This window comes from Hemicordylus capensis, chromosome 11 (assembly GCF_027244095.1).
Source record: "Hemicordylus capensis ecotype Gifberg chromosome 11, rHemCap1.1.pri, whole genome shotgun sequence".
Taxonomy (NCBI): domain Eukaryota; kingdom Metazoa; phylum Chordata; class Lepidosauria; order Squamata; family Cordylidae; genus Hemicordylus; species Hemicordylus capensis.
In genome coordinates, this window is record NC_069667.1 from 18,890,566 (window position 1) to 18,904,070 (window position 13,505).

At 48.8% G+C, this 13,505-nt stretch overlaps 1 protein-coding gene across 2 annotated transcripts in view; it reads right to left on the minus strand.

Moving 5' to 3' along the window:
• The window catches only part of ARHGEF6 (Rac/Cdc42 guanine nucleotide exchange factor 6), a 54,846-nt gene extending 42,640 nt beyond the window's left edge, over window positions 1–12,206 (minus strand). Inside the window, exons 1-2 of one of the 2 annotated variants that reach the window (XM_053273955.1) lie at window positions 12,027–12,206; window positions 2,346–2,430 (exon numbers count right to left, since the gene is read on the minus strand). The gene's annotated coding sequence lies outside the window, so the exon portion shown is untranslated. Of the gene's footprint in view, window positions 1–2,345; window positions 2,431–6,489; window positions 6,724–12,026 lie in introns of those variants that run through there. The other variant, XM_053273956.1, reaches the window with a different exon arrangement.
• Window positions 12,207–13,505: the final 1,299 nt, after the last annotated feature.

Consider the following 13,505-nt stretch of genomic DNA (forward strand, 5'->3'; position numbering starts at 1 on the left):
ATCACAGAACAAATCAATCCAGAATTTTCACTCCAGGCACAAATGACCAGGCTCAGACTATCCTACTATGGACACATTATACGAAGACCCAGCTCCCTTGAGAAGTCCATCATGCTGGGGAAAGTTGAAGGCAAGAGAAGAAGAGGACAACCAGCAGCAAGGTGGATGGACTTGATGACAACAGCAATGAATGCACCACTGAGAGACCTTACAGGGCAAGTGGAAGACAGATCATCCTGGAGAGAATCTATCTATGTGGTCCCTAAGAGTCAACACCGATTTGACAGCACTTAATCAATCAATCACTACGACGACGAATATTTATACACCACTCTTCAATTAAAGTTCTCAAAGCAGTTTACAAAAAAATAAATAATACACAAATAAGATGGTCCCCTGTCTCCAAAGGGCTCACAATCTAAAAAGAAACGTAAGGCAGATACCAGCAATAGCCACTGGAGGGATGCTGTGCTGGGGTTGGATAAGGCCAGTTGCTCCCCCTCTGCTAAATATAAGAGAATCACCAGTGTAAAAAATTTCTCTTTACTCACCAGGGGTCTAACTGATATTGCTTCCTAGGACTTGAGGGTCCCCCAGATAAAGGTAGGGCATAAGGGTCTACAATACATAAATAAATGAGCAATATCCAATGATTTTTCATGGGTGCAGGATTCACAAGTATCAAAAGAGCACACACACCCAACAACCCTCCTCTCCTCCCCAAATCACCCCAGTTCATTGATTTTATTCTACTAACTGCTCAGCAAGCAAAACGATGCCTGCTGAGACATCAGACCCAACATCTATTCTTAGATTCCTGTTAGAATCTAGCTGAAGCCTCTATTCAGCAACAAAGCGTGGTATGCATTGACAGTCTGGTGTTTGCATTTCTGCCCGATTTAAACTTTCAACATTGATTCGGATGCGCTTTGCCAGACAAGGCAACTCGGCACGATCGGTTCTCCTTGCCAAATCTCAGGGAAGATTCAGAGATCCTGATTTACTACCCTCTCCAGTAATGCTAGCTGCCAAGTCTGTATTTGTGGGGAATTCTTCTTAGTCCCTGTGTAGGCAGGCCCACAAATCTTGGCCATTGTGCCACCTCAAGGGACGAATGCTCAGTGTGATGTTTGCAATGACTACCCTCCTAGAGATGGAAAATAGCATTGTTGCATTTACAGGTACGATACGATATTCCGATACGATAATTCTCTATTCAGTCACTGACCGGGGAAAGGGGGGAAATGCATCAAAACATCAAAGCACAACAATACCAACAGCTATAATACAGAGAAGTTGAAGGACTGTAGAAGATGCCATAACATGTCTCACAGTTTAAAATCAGAGCCTGTCATTTCACAAATGTGATGCAGAAGTATAAAGGTACAAGGCAGGAAACGGAAGATAAGTAAATTCTAGCATCATGGCCACTGAAAGGGACAATAGAGTGGACCGTACTGTCTCACTTCTCCTGCTGATGCAGTCAGGTGGAAGACAGGTGGGGGTCGCTGTGTTTGAAATCCCCCTGACTGTGGAAAGCTAGTACAACATGGAGGAGTATAGACTAGCTTTCCATCAGAAGTGAGGTTTCATTGAGATGGGCAAGCATTACGTAAATAGAAACACAGGAAGCTGCCTTTTACTGAGTCAAACCATTGGTCCATCTAGCTCAGTATTGTCTACACAGATTGGCAGCAGCTTCTCCAAGGTTACAGGCAGGAGTTTCTCTCAGCACTGTCTTGGAGATGCTGCCAGAGAGGGAACTTGGAACCTCCTGCATACAAGCAGGCAGATGGTTTTCCCAGAGTGGCCCCATCCCACCCCCACCCCCCAGGGCAGGAAATATCTTACAATACTCACAAGTAGTCTCCCACTCGAATGCAAACCAGGTCAGACCCTGCTTAGCAAAGGGGACAATTCATGCTTGCTGCCCCAAGGCCAGCTCTCCTCCCAGAAGTATTAAAATTCAATTCCCCCCACTTGGGTGGTTTAAGTGGTACAGTCCTGGCAAGGTGTAGTGTGGCTCTGAGAGAGAAGGGCCAGTTTGGATGATCCATGGAATCATGAGGTGCCACTTCTCCAAGACTGAACCATTACAGGCTGAAGTTGGGGGCTGGCAGGGGTAATTTTCATGTTGGCATCTTAGAACTTTTAATGGGATTGTAGGCCTTTCCCCCTTGGCCTCTACAAATGCAAACGAGGACTAAGCTGGAATTTCCTATCGAAACCACAGTTAGAAAAGTGCACAACCAGCATGGATTTGTGGGAGGAAGGTTTATTACGGTAGACAGATATTAGCGGTAAAGCATGAAGACCGCTCTTACCGCCCGCCCACCCACCCTTACCTTCAGTTGCTTTGTTGATGGCTGCAAGGGTATTCAGTACCTGGGGAAAGTTGTCTCCTCTGTACAGATCATGTGCATCAAAGAGCTATGGGAAAAGAGAAAAGGTACACATAAGTTTGGTGGGTACACATGTGTACACATCAGCACACATCGCGTGGCACTCTATGGATGCGAAAGCTGGACTTTGAAGAAGCAAGACAGAAAAAGTATTGTAGATGAAAAATGCATTTGTAGATGCATTTTGAACTTTGGTGCTGGAGAAGACTTTTGAGGATACCATGGACAGCCAGGAAAACAAACAAATGGATCACAGAACAAATCAATCCAGAATTTTCACTCCAGGCACAAATGGCCAGGCCCAAACTATCATACTTTGGACACATTATACGAAGACCCAGCTCCCTTGAGAAGTCCTTCACGCTGGGGAAAGTTGAAGGCAAGAGAAGAAGAGGACGACCAGCAGTAAGGTGTCTGGACTCGATGATGACAGCTATGGATGCACCACTGAGAGACCTTACAGGCCAAGTTGAAGACAGATCATTCGGGTGAGAATCTATCTATGTGGTCGCTAAGAGTTGGCATCTATTTGACGGCACTCAATCAATCAATCACACATCAGTTTGGAGAGCTCCCTCTTTGCAAAGCAAGATGTACGATATTCAAAATTAGCAGACCACATCCACTGCTATGTAATACTTGCACCATCAAAAAAACAAAGAAAATATGTTTTACATAGGAAGCTGCCATATACTGAGTCAGACGATTGATCCATAGGGCTCAGTATTGTCTACACAGACTGGCAGCAGCTTCTCCAAGGCTGCAGGCAGGAATCTCTCTCAGCCCTATCTGGAAATGCCAGGGAGGGAACTTGGAAGCTTCTGCCATGCAGATGCTCTTCCCAGAACAGCCCTGTCCCTATGGAGAGTCTCTCACAGTGCTCGCACATGTAGTCTCCCATTCAAATGTAAACCTGGGTGGACCCTGCTTAGCAAAGGGGACAATTCATGCTTGCTACCACAAGACCAGCTCCTTCAATATTCTTGTGTTAAGACAGTTGTACGTAAATGTTTGCCAAACTGATTACGTTGATTTTATTTATTTATTTAGTGAATGTATTGACCGCCTGACTTCCTTAGTCTCAAGGCAGTACTTTCACATTCGATCGATTCAAATTCAGTCGATTCAAATGAATCGGTCAATTCAAATTCAGTCGACTAATCAACGAAGATGCCTTTAGTGGAGGGACAGTCCTATTTTTGCTTTAAAAGCAACTGACAACTGCAGATGTTTCAGTCTCTTGTGAAAAATGAAGGGAGGGAACTCTTTTTTCTCGGCGTGTCAGCAGTTTTACAGCTGTACCCCCGAACTGCCAAGTGGATCTGTGGTTTTTGTTTTCCCAGGGTGAACAGCTGCGCAGTGGTAACACTGCCACCACAAATACATTCTGCCACAGGCATCCCTCTAAGCAGGGCCTCAAACTCTCCGAACGATCAATTAGATCAGTAAGAGTGGGGGATATTTTTAGCCGAAGGACTCAGCGCCACCCAAGCTCTTTGTGTGTGAATGTGTGTGTGTTTTGAAGCATTTGTATCAAAGAATGCTGCCCAAATTGATCAGGGGCACTTTGCTCTTTAAACTTTTTATTTCGGAGCAATGTCGAAAAGTCAGAGATTAATGTTGAAAAGTCGCAGCGTGGGGTAGTGGTTAGACCAGGGGTGGGCAAACTTGGCCCTCCAGCGGTTGCTGAACGACAACTCCCATCATGTAGTTTCAACAGCAGCTGGAGGGCCAAGTTTATCCACCCCGGGTTAGAGTGTTGGACTGGGACCAGGGAGACCGGAGTTCAAATCCCCATTCGGCCACGGAACTCACTGGTTGACTCTGGGCCAGACATGCATCCCTCAGCCTAACCTACCTCACAGGGTTGTTGTGAGGATAAACATAGCCATGTACACTGATGTGGGCTACTCGGAGGAAGAACGGGATATAACTGTACATACATAAATAAATAAACAAGCAAACATTTCAGTACAGATATTTAATCACACCTACTGCAAAAGACAAGGGCATCAGAAGAGCTCCCTCAGAACATAACCAGCGCCCATCTGCTGCAGCTTCTTGCCATGGTAGTCAACCAGATGCCAGGAAGCAAGGCTTGAAAACAACAACTTCAGCCTCCCCTGCTGTTGCTGCCCAGCAACTGCTATCCAGAGGTAGTCTGCTTCGGAACATGCAGGTTCCACATAGCCATGACGGCGAACAGCTCTTTAGGCCTCTCCTCCCCCATGAAGGTGTCTAGCCCCCTTTAGATCTCTTTAATTAAGATATTTAAGCCAGTGGCTCCAGGTTTTGCAGCAGAGAATTTTTTAAAAAATCATTCTGCATTGCATAAAGAGGTACTTTCCCTAACCTTAGTTGATCAAACTATTACATTAGGCCTGCATGAAGTTGCACATGAGAAAAATAGTTCTGAACGGACTTTGTTTTTAGATGCTGCATGCATGTGTTGCAGAGGCATCATCTCAGAAGAGGCATTCTGCATTCTATTTCTCATAGGAGGGAATGCCTCTTCGATGCCAACCACTGGCCATTCTTACAAGTACTTGTATTAAAAAACAACAACAAGGGCATCTTAGGGACATAGGAACATAGGAAGCCGCCATATACTGAGTCAGATCATTGGTCTATCTAGCTCAGTTTTGTCATCATAGACAGGCAGCAGCTTCTCCAAGGTTGCAGGCAGGAATCTCTCACAGCACCTATCTTGGAGATGCTGCCAGGGAGGGAACTTGGAACCTTCTGCTCTTCCCAGAGCGGCTCCATCCCCTGAGGGGAATATCTTGACGTGCTCACACTTTTAGTCTCCCTTTCATATGCCACCAGGGCAGACCCTGCTTAGCTAAGGGAACAAGTCATGCTTGCTATCCCTAGACCAGCTCTTTTTCAGATAATTCATATGCAAATAGATAAATGGAACTTTATCGGAAAGGGAAGACTGCCAAACATGGCAGGGGGAATGAAGAAGGGAAAGCAGGGCACACAGAGAGATGTCTAGGAGCCAGCTTGGTGTAGTGGTTAGAGTGCTGGTTCTAGGACCGGGGAGACCTGAGTTCAAATCCCCATTCAGCCATGAAACTAGCTGGATGACTCTGGGCCAGTCACTTCTCTCTCAGCCTAACCTACTTCACAGGGTTGTTGTGAGGAGAAACTCATGTAGCACGCCACTCTGGGCTCCTTGGAGGAAGGCAGGATATAAATGTAAAAATAAATAAAAATAAATAGGACTGCGTGCAGCAGGAATAAGCAAGGCCCTGAATGGAGCTCCAGGCAAAAGGAATGCAATAGAAGTGAACCCTTGAGTCTATGGAGCTCCAGGCAAATGCAACAGAAACAAAGCAAGTTCTTGAATGGAGCTCCAGGCAGAAAGAACAAAAAGGAAGCAAGAGTTCTTGTATGGAGCTCCAGGTAAATGGAACAGAAGCAGGGTGAGTTCTTGTATGGAGCTCGAGGAAGGAGGGATGAAAAAAGAAAGTGAGCCCTTGCAAGAAAAAGAAGCAAAACCAGTCCTTGCAAGGAGCTCCAGGCAGAAGGGGCAGGGGAAAGGAACCGGCCCTTGTATGGAGTTCCAGGCAGAAGGAAGAAAAGCACCCCTGCCCGGCAACCACCCAGCAGGGAGAAAGGGGAAGCAGGAGGGAGGAGGTCTCTGGGGATTGTGGAAGCTGAGGAGGAAGAGGCTGAAGGGTGCAGCCGGAGGCTTGGAGGGGGGGGGGGAGATCGCGGGTGGAGAGGGGCGCGCAAAGCCGGGGCCAGCGGGAGGGAGCGACTGGGGTGGGCTGTGTGGGGAGGACTCAGGCGGGGGGCGGGGGTAGAGTCCGGTGGGGGGAGGCATTGCGGGCTCTGCAAAAATCAAAATAAAAGCGGGGGGGGGGGCGCTCAGAAGCAGCAAACTGCCTCTCTCGTGGGGCAAGGGGGGTCCCACATGCTATGAGGTTCCTGGAACATAAATGGGAGGGGAGGGGAGGAGAGGGGGGCAACTCCACCCCCCCCACCCCCGCCCTCGCGCCCTGAGCGCAGCCGGAGGGAGCGAGGGACGCCAGGAGGCGGCGGCGAGGGGCTCCGCGGCTGCCGTGCTGGCTCCACTCACCCGGCTCAGGCTCTCCGCCGCGGCCGGCCCATGTCAGCTGCAGCGCCGGGGAAGGGCCGGGAAGCGGCGGCCGGAGACGGACGGAGGGCCGGGACTCGGCGCCGCGCTCTGACCCGGAGCCGGATCGCGGGCGGGCGGCGCAAGGAAGGGGAAGTGACAGCAGCCAGCAGCGAGCAGGAGCCGCAGCGGCGGGGCGGGCGGCGGGGTCGGGAGGACTCGGGAGCGCCACCCCCAGCCGCGCGCGGAGCCCCCGAGGCGCAGCGAGGGGCTGCCCCCTCCTTCCCTGCCTGCCCGCCCGCCCGCCTCCCTCCGCCGCTGCTGCTCCGCCTTCGGGGCCGAGCAGCCAGACCCGCCCGCCGGGCCTCTGGGCGCGTGCAGAGCGCGCTGCAGCCTGCGCTGGGCGCCGCCACGCAAGCAGTCCATCGCCGAAGGGAGACCGGGTCACAGAGCTGGGTGGAATAAACCCATCTTCCTTACCTACTTTCTTTCTGCTGCTTCTTCTTTGTAAACCGCTTTGGACGCTTTTGTTAAAAAGCGGCATATAAATTGTTGTTGGAAGCTAAAGAAACAGGCGATTAGCCAGACTGCTGGGCAAGTAGCAGGACTCTCTGGCTCCTGGCTGTAACTACTACCGTGAACGTTACTGATGGCTGGGCACATAGGAAGGTCAGGATGCCTTCTAGCGCGTCGTCAGACCCTTCTTGCTCCAGCGAATCACTTCTCTTCCTCCAAAAAGCCGGTTCATGACCTGCCCCCCACCATTTATCCTCACAACAACCCTGTAAGGTGGGCGGGGGGGGATATATGGAGTTGTGCTCCCCTGATCTAGTCAATCTAGTACTACTGGCCCCACTTTTCACATGGGATTGCCACAAGAAAAATGTGTGTGTTTGTTTGTTTATATATTTGATTGATTGATTTCTATACTGCCCTTCCAAAACTGGCTCAGGGCAGCTTACACAGAGAAATAACAAATAAATAAGATGGATCTCTGTCCCCAAAGGGCTCACAATCTAAAAAGAAACACAGGATAGACACCAGCAACAGTCACTGGAGGGATGTTGTGCAATGGAAGGATAGGGCCAGTTGCTCTCCCCCTGCTAAATAAAGAGAATCACCACGTTCAAAGGTGCCTCTTTGCCAAGTTAGCAGGGGTTATATGATATGACTTTCAGCACTGCTGCTGCTCGATATAGGTGTTTCCCAGTGGGGATTGGAACCAGCAACCTCTGGCTTGCTAATCAAGTCATTTATCCCGCTGTGCAAACATGAATTGTCCCCTTTGCCAAGCAGGATCTGCCCTGGTTTGCATTTGAATGGGAGACTCCATGTGTGAGCACTGTAAGATATTCCTCTGAGGAGAGGGGGCCACTCTGGGAAGAGCACCTGCATACTTGCATGCCGATGTCCCAAGTCCCCTCCCTGGCATCTCTAGAAAGGACTGCGAGAGGCTCCTGCCTGCAACCTTGGAGAAGCCGCTGCCAGTCTGTGTAGACAGTACTGAGCTAGATGGACCAAGGGTCTGACTCGGTAGAAGGCAGCTTCCTATGTTTCTAAACCACAGCCCGCAGCAGTGCAACAGCAAAAAACAGAAGGCTTTCTCACGCCCTTAGTGGGGGCACCACTACACATAGCTTGGAGATTGCAATAGGCCGCTGGCCGGGTCACCGTTCATGCATGCAGGCCTGCCCAGTTCTCTTGGCCAGCCTTCTTCGATGCCACTTATAGCTGCCACTTCAAAAATCCAGAATATCCCACAAGCTGCCAAAACAATCTCTCTGAGGGCCTGATAGAAGCCAGACATGTGCTTGAATTTTCCACTCAAGCCCCTGCCTTGGTGCAGAATTCTGGTCACATTCCGAAATGCTGCTGCTGCAATAAGAATCTCATCAGGTTGCTATATAAAGTTTCCATTTTTTTTTTTTGTCCTTGTTAAGAAAATCCCACATATGGCACCTGGGGGTGTTGCCGTATGTAGCTTGCTCCTTCCTTCCTTCTTTTTTCCTCCTCTCCCTCTCTTCTTTCCTTTCTTCTTCCTTCCTTCTTTTTCTTCCCCTCCCTCCCTCCCTCCTTCTTTTCTTTCCTCCTCTCTCCCATACTTCCTTCTTTCCTTCCTTCCTTTTTCCTCCTCTCTCTCTCCCTCCCACCTTCCCTCCCTCCTTCCTTTTCTTTCCTCCTCTCCCTCTCTCTTCCTTCCTTCTTCCTTCCTTCCTTCCCCTTTCCCCCCCCGTTACCAAGAAGTTCCTCTCAGTTTGTTATGGGGGCAACATTCTTAGGACTTCAGAGCTGAAAAGATGCTGCTGCGAATTTGGAGATTCAGCCTGAGTCCATTTCTTTTTGGAAACGAATGCTGAAGCTGGGAATTCATCTTCAAGGGAGGGAGCGCAGCTTATGAGAAAAGCTGTTTATTAGGGTCTGGGGTGCAATGAGCACTGTGTATTTGGGGGTGCAGAACGTGCAGGCCCTTTGGAGAGCAGGGTGCAGGGTTACATCTTACATTCTTGCACCAGGGTGTAATGCAAGAGGGGGAGAGAAAATAATGGGCAGTGCTGTATTCTGGCTCTGTTTATGTGCCCCCCACCCACAATGGGTATCCTAGGCAACCACCTAGATCGGCCTAGCTGATGGGCCAGCCCTGTTCTTTCTCATTGGTAAACCCAGTCTGAAAGCCAGCAAAACCAGCACCGCTAAAGAGATGATGGACCAGAAACCACCCTGAGCCACTTTTGGAAGGGCAGTATAGAAATCAAATAAATAAAAATAAATAAACAAACTAGAGCACCCCAATGTTGTGACGTGCTTGTGAAAAAGTAGAACCTGTGATTCTGGAATCCATGTTTTTTTAAAATTATAATAATAATAATAATGATAATTATATTTATCAAAGATATTTGTTTTATCCCATCTTTCCATTCCAAGGAAATACCAGGCAATACACATAAAACTGTACAGCCAAATTATCCGTTACAGCATACATTTAAATTGTTGGTGTTTTAAAAAAAACCATTTTAATTGTTTTTAACTATTTATATTTGTTTCTAAACTGCCGTGGAACTTGAGTGACGGTGTATAAATATTATGAATGAAAATAAAATAAACACCACCACTTGTTATAAGAAGCAACAGAATTCCATCCCTAAACCAGGGGTTCCCAGCCTTAGATCCTCAGATGCTGATGGATCACAACTCCCATCATCCCCAGCCCCAATGGCCTTTGACGGTTGGGGCTGGGGATGATGGGAATTCTGGTCCAACATCATCAGGGGGCCCAAGGTTGGGAATTCCACCCCTAAACAACAGCCAGGAGGCAGTAAACAAGAATGAACCAAAGTCTTGCCTAGACAGTGAGATTGTGGTGTAGTGGTTAGAGCAGCGGACTTGGGAGGCCCAGGTACAAACCCCCATTCAGCCACAAGACTCACTGGGGGAGTTTGAGCCAGGTGCTCTCTTTCAGACTAACCTACTTTGCAGGGTTGTTGTGATGATAAAATGCGGAGGACCATGTATAGAGCTTTCAGGTTTGAGGGGGCCCTTATCAAAGTGCCCTCTGTGGACTAGGGAGGAGAGCTGGTCTCAGGGAGGTGAGCTGGTCTTGTGGTAGCAAGCATGACTGGTCCCCTTAGCTAAACAGGATCCACCCTGGTTGCATATGAATGGGAGACTAGAAGTGTGAGCACTGTAAGTTATTCCCCTTATGGGATGGAGCTGCTCTGGAAAGAGCAGAAGGTTCCAAGTTCCCTCCCTGGCTTCTCCAAAATAGGGCTGTGAGAGATTCCTGCCTGCAAGCTTGGAGAAGCCGCTGCCAGTCTGTGAAGACAGTACTGAGCTAGATAGACCAATGGTCTGACTCAGTATATGGCAGCTTCCTATCTTCCTATGACCCTGCCTACTTCCCTCACACCTCCAACCTGCTGGAGTTCTTCCTGATTCACTCAATGCTTCTCCTCATGCATTTGAATCCTGGCATGGTGTTCTTGCTGACTTATCCATGCTTTATATCCAAACAGGTTGTTGGTGGTAGAGACAAGAACTACTCCTTGTAGAGATGCACCAGGCAGAAATTCACCAAGGTCATCTCTAATACATTAAGGGGGGAGCTGCACCTGTTGAATTTCTCCCTGTAGGCATCCCTACCCAGCCCAATCTTGAGTTGAAAGACCAAGGAAGAGTGTGGGTGCATGGAGCCTCATTTCTAAAGCAGTGTAATATACAAGAAAGCCACCTCATGGCGCAGCGGAGAAATGACTGGCCTAGAGAGCAGGAGGTTGCCGGTTCGAATCCCCGCTGGTAAACCCCTATATTGGGCAGCAGCAATATAGGAAGGTGCTGAAAGGCATCATCTTACACTGTGTGGGAGGAGGCCATGGTCAACCCCTCCTGGATTCTACCAAAGACAACCACAGGGCTCTGTGGCTGCCAGGAATCGACACCAACTCGAGGGCACAACTTTACTTTATAATATTTAAGACCACAAAGTTGTTACAGCTTATATAATGCAGACATTAAGATGGGCACCCTCACTTGTGATTTCCACACTTCTTAGAACACAAGGGGAAACCAAAAGCCTTTTAACTCTCATCTTACACCGAAGCTTTTTGGATTACTGATGCCTTTTCAACCTCTCCCCTCAATGGGAACTACGTATTAATGATTATGCATGGAGAAGTTTCCAGGTTTGGTCCCAGGTATCTCCAGCTAAGAGAATCGCAGGCAGCAGGTTCTGAGATAGACCCGTCTCTGCCTGAGACCCTGGCGAAATCTCTGCCAGAAAACCTGGGCATAACCTGATAAGGTCCTTGTATATGTCTGGATGCACCCTGAAACAGAATAGTAACAGGGCAAGGTCTTAGCTCAATGGTGGAACACATCCTTTGCATGCAGAAGGTCCGAGGATCAAACCTCAGCATCTCCAGTTAAAAGATCTTGAATCACAGGACTAGTAGACTCCCTTACCTGAATCTTTGGGAAACTGGTTGCTGGTCAGAGTAGACCACATGGAGCTTGATCGACCAGTAGATCACTCAGCCGAACGCATGCCCCTGAATTACAGGGACAAGCCATAGTTGAGTGGAAGAGCATGTGCTTTGCATGCAGAAGGTCCCAGGTTCAATTCTTGGCATTGAGGAACATAGGAAGCTGCTGCCTACCGAGTCAGACCCTTGGTCCATCTAGCTCAGTATTGTCTTCCCAGACTGGCAGCAGCTTCTTCAAGGTTGTAGGCAGGAGTCTCTCTCAGCCCTATGTGGAGATGCTGGGGAGGGAACTTGGAGAGCAGCCCCATCCCAGAGCAGAGCAGCCCCATCCCCTAAGGGGAAGTGTTCACACATGTAGTCTCCCATTCAAATGCAAACCAAGGCAGACCCTGACTAGCAAAGGGGACAAATCGTGCGTCCTCCCACAAGACCAGCTGTCCTCCAGAAAAGATGTCTCTCTGACCTTGGAGAGCTGCTGTGGGTCACAGCAGACCAAGATTCTGACTTCCTATAAGGTGGCTGACCCTCCTCATAGGCTCAACTCCGGAATATGTTGACACTCACCTGCACTTTAAGCGCGGCACACCCACTCAAGAACTCCTTGATGTTGCCGATGCAGTCCGCTTCTGTCTTGGGCTCCCGGCAGTACTAAAAGAATCCAAACCCAGCAATCAGTATGTGACAGCTTCTGTCAGAAGAGCCTGTTCTGTTCCCAGCAAGTCTGGGTTGATATTAGACGGTGTGTGTGTGTGTGTTTGGAAGACTGGCTGAGACAGCTTGGTGCGGGCTAGATTTTCACAAGGGGGTGGACTCCGGTGGGCGGGTGGGTGGGAGGCAAGCTGTCAGCCCAGGAAGGAGGAGGCAAGCCAAGGGAACAAGTCAACGAGGAAACGATGCGGCTCGTGTTGGATTTGGAACCTCTGAGAATGAGGTTGCCCTCCGTTCCAAGCACAGGAACATAGGGAGCTGCTGTATACTGAGTCAGACCATTGGTCCATCTAGCTCAGTATTATAAACACAGACTGGCAGTGGCTTCTCCAGGGTTGCAGGCAGGAGTCTCACCCAGCCCTGTCTGGAGATGCCAGGGAACCTTCTGCATGCAAGCATGCAACCGCCCTGAGCCATTTTGGAAGGGCGGTATATAAATCAAAGAAATAAAGAAATAAATAAATGTGGATGGATGCTCTTCCCAGAGCTGCCTCATCCCCTAAGGGGAATATCTGACAGTGCTCACACATCTCCCATCCAAATGCATACCAAGGCAGACCCTGCTTAGCACAGGGGGCAATTCTGCTTGCTATTAAGTGTGGCCAGATTCCTAAAGAAGGGGGATGAGGATAGGAAGGCAAATGTGGGTGTAATTACAAGAGAATAAACAAGCCCTCCCTCAACTCTGGAAAGAAAGAAAAAAATCTAATTAGTTTCATTTTGGGTAACAGGATGCAAAGGATTACAGAATAACCCTGCTAACTAACCCCTGCTAATGGAGCAAAGAGGCACCTTTTAAAGTGGTGATTCTCTTCTATTTAGGAGCGGGAGAGCAACTGGCCCTATCCATCCCCAGCACAGCATCCCTCCAGTGGCTGTTTCTGGTGTCAACCTTACGTTTCTTTTTGGATTGTGACCCCTTTGGGGACAGGGGACCCTCTTATTTATGTCTTTATTTTTCTATGTAAACCGCTTTGAGAACTTTGGTTGAAGAGCAGGATATAAAATATTCGTAGCAGTAGTAGAATGTTTGTGAACCATGTACCCCTAGTATTTCACAGAGGCAAACAGGGAGACTCTTTAACACCTCATTTTGTATTTCAAGGGATCTGTGCGAGGAGGAAGAGCTGGTCTTGTGGCAGCGAGCATGAATTGTCCTCTTGGCTAAGCAGGGTCTGTCTTGGTTTTCCTTTGGATGGGAGGCTACATGTGTGAGCACCAACAGATATTCCCCTTAGGGCAGCGGTACTGGGCCCACAGATATCACTGGCGATTGGGACTGAGAATGATGGGAGTTATAGTTCAACAAGATCTGGGGGCCCTAGTTTGAGAACC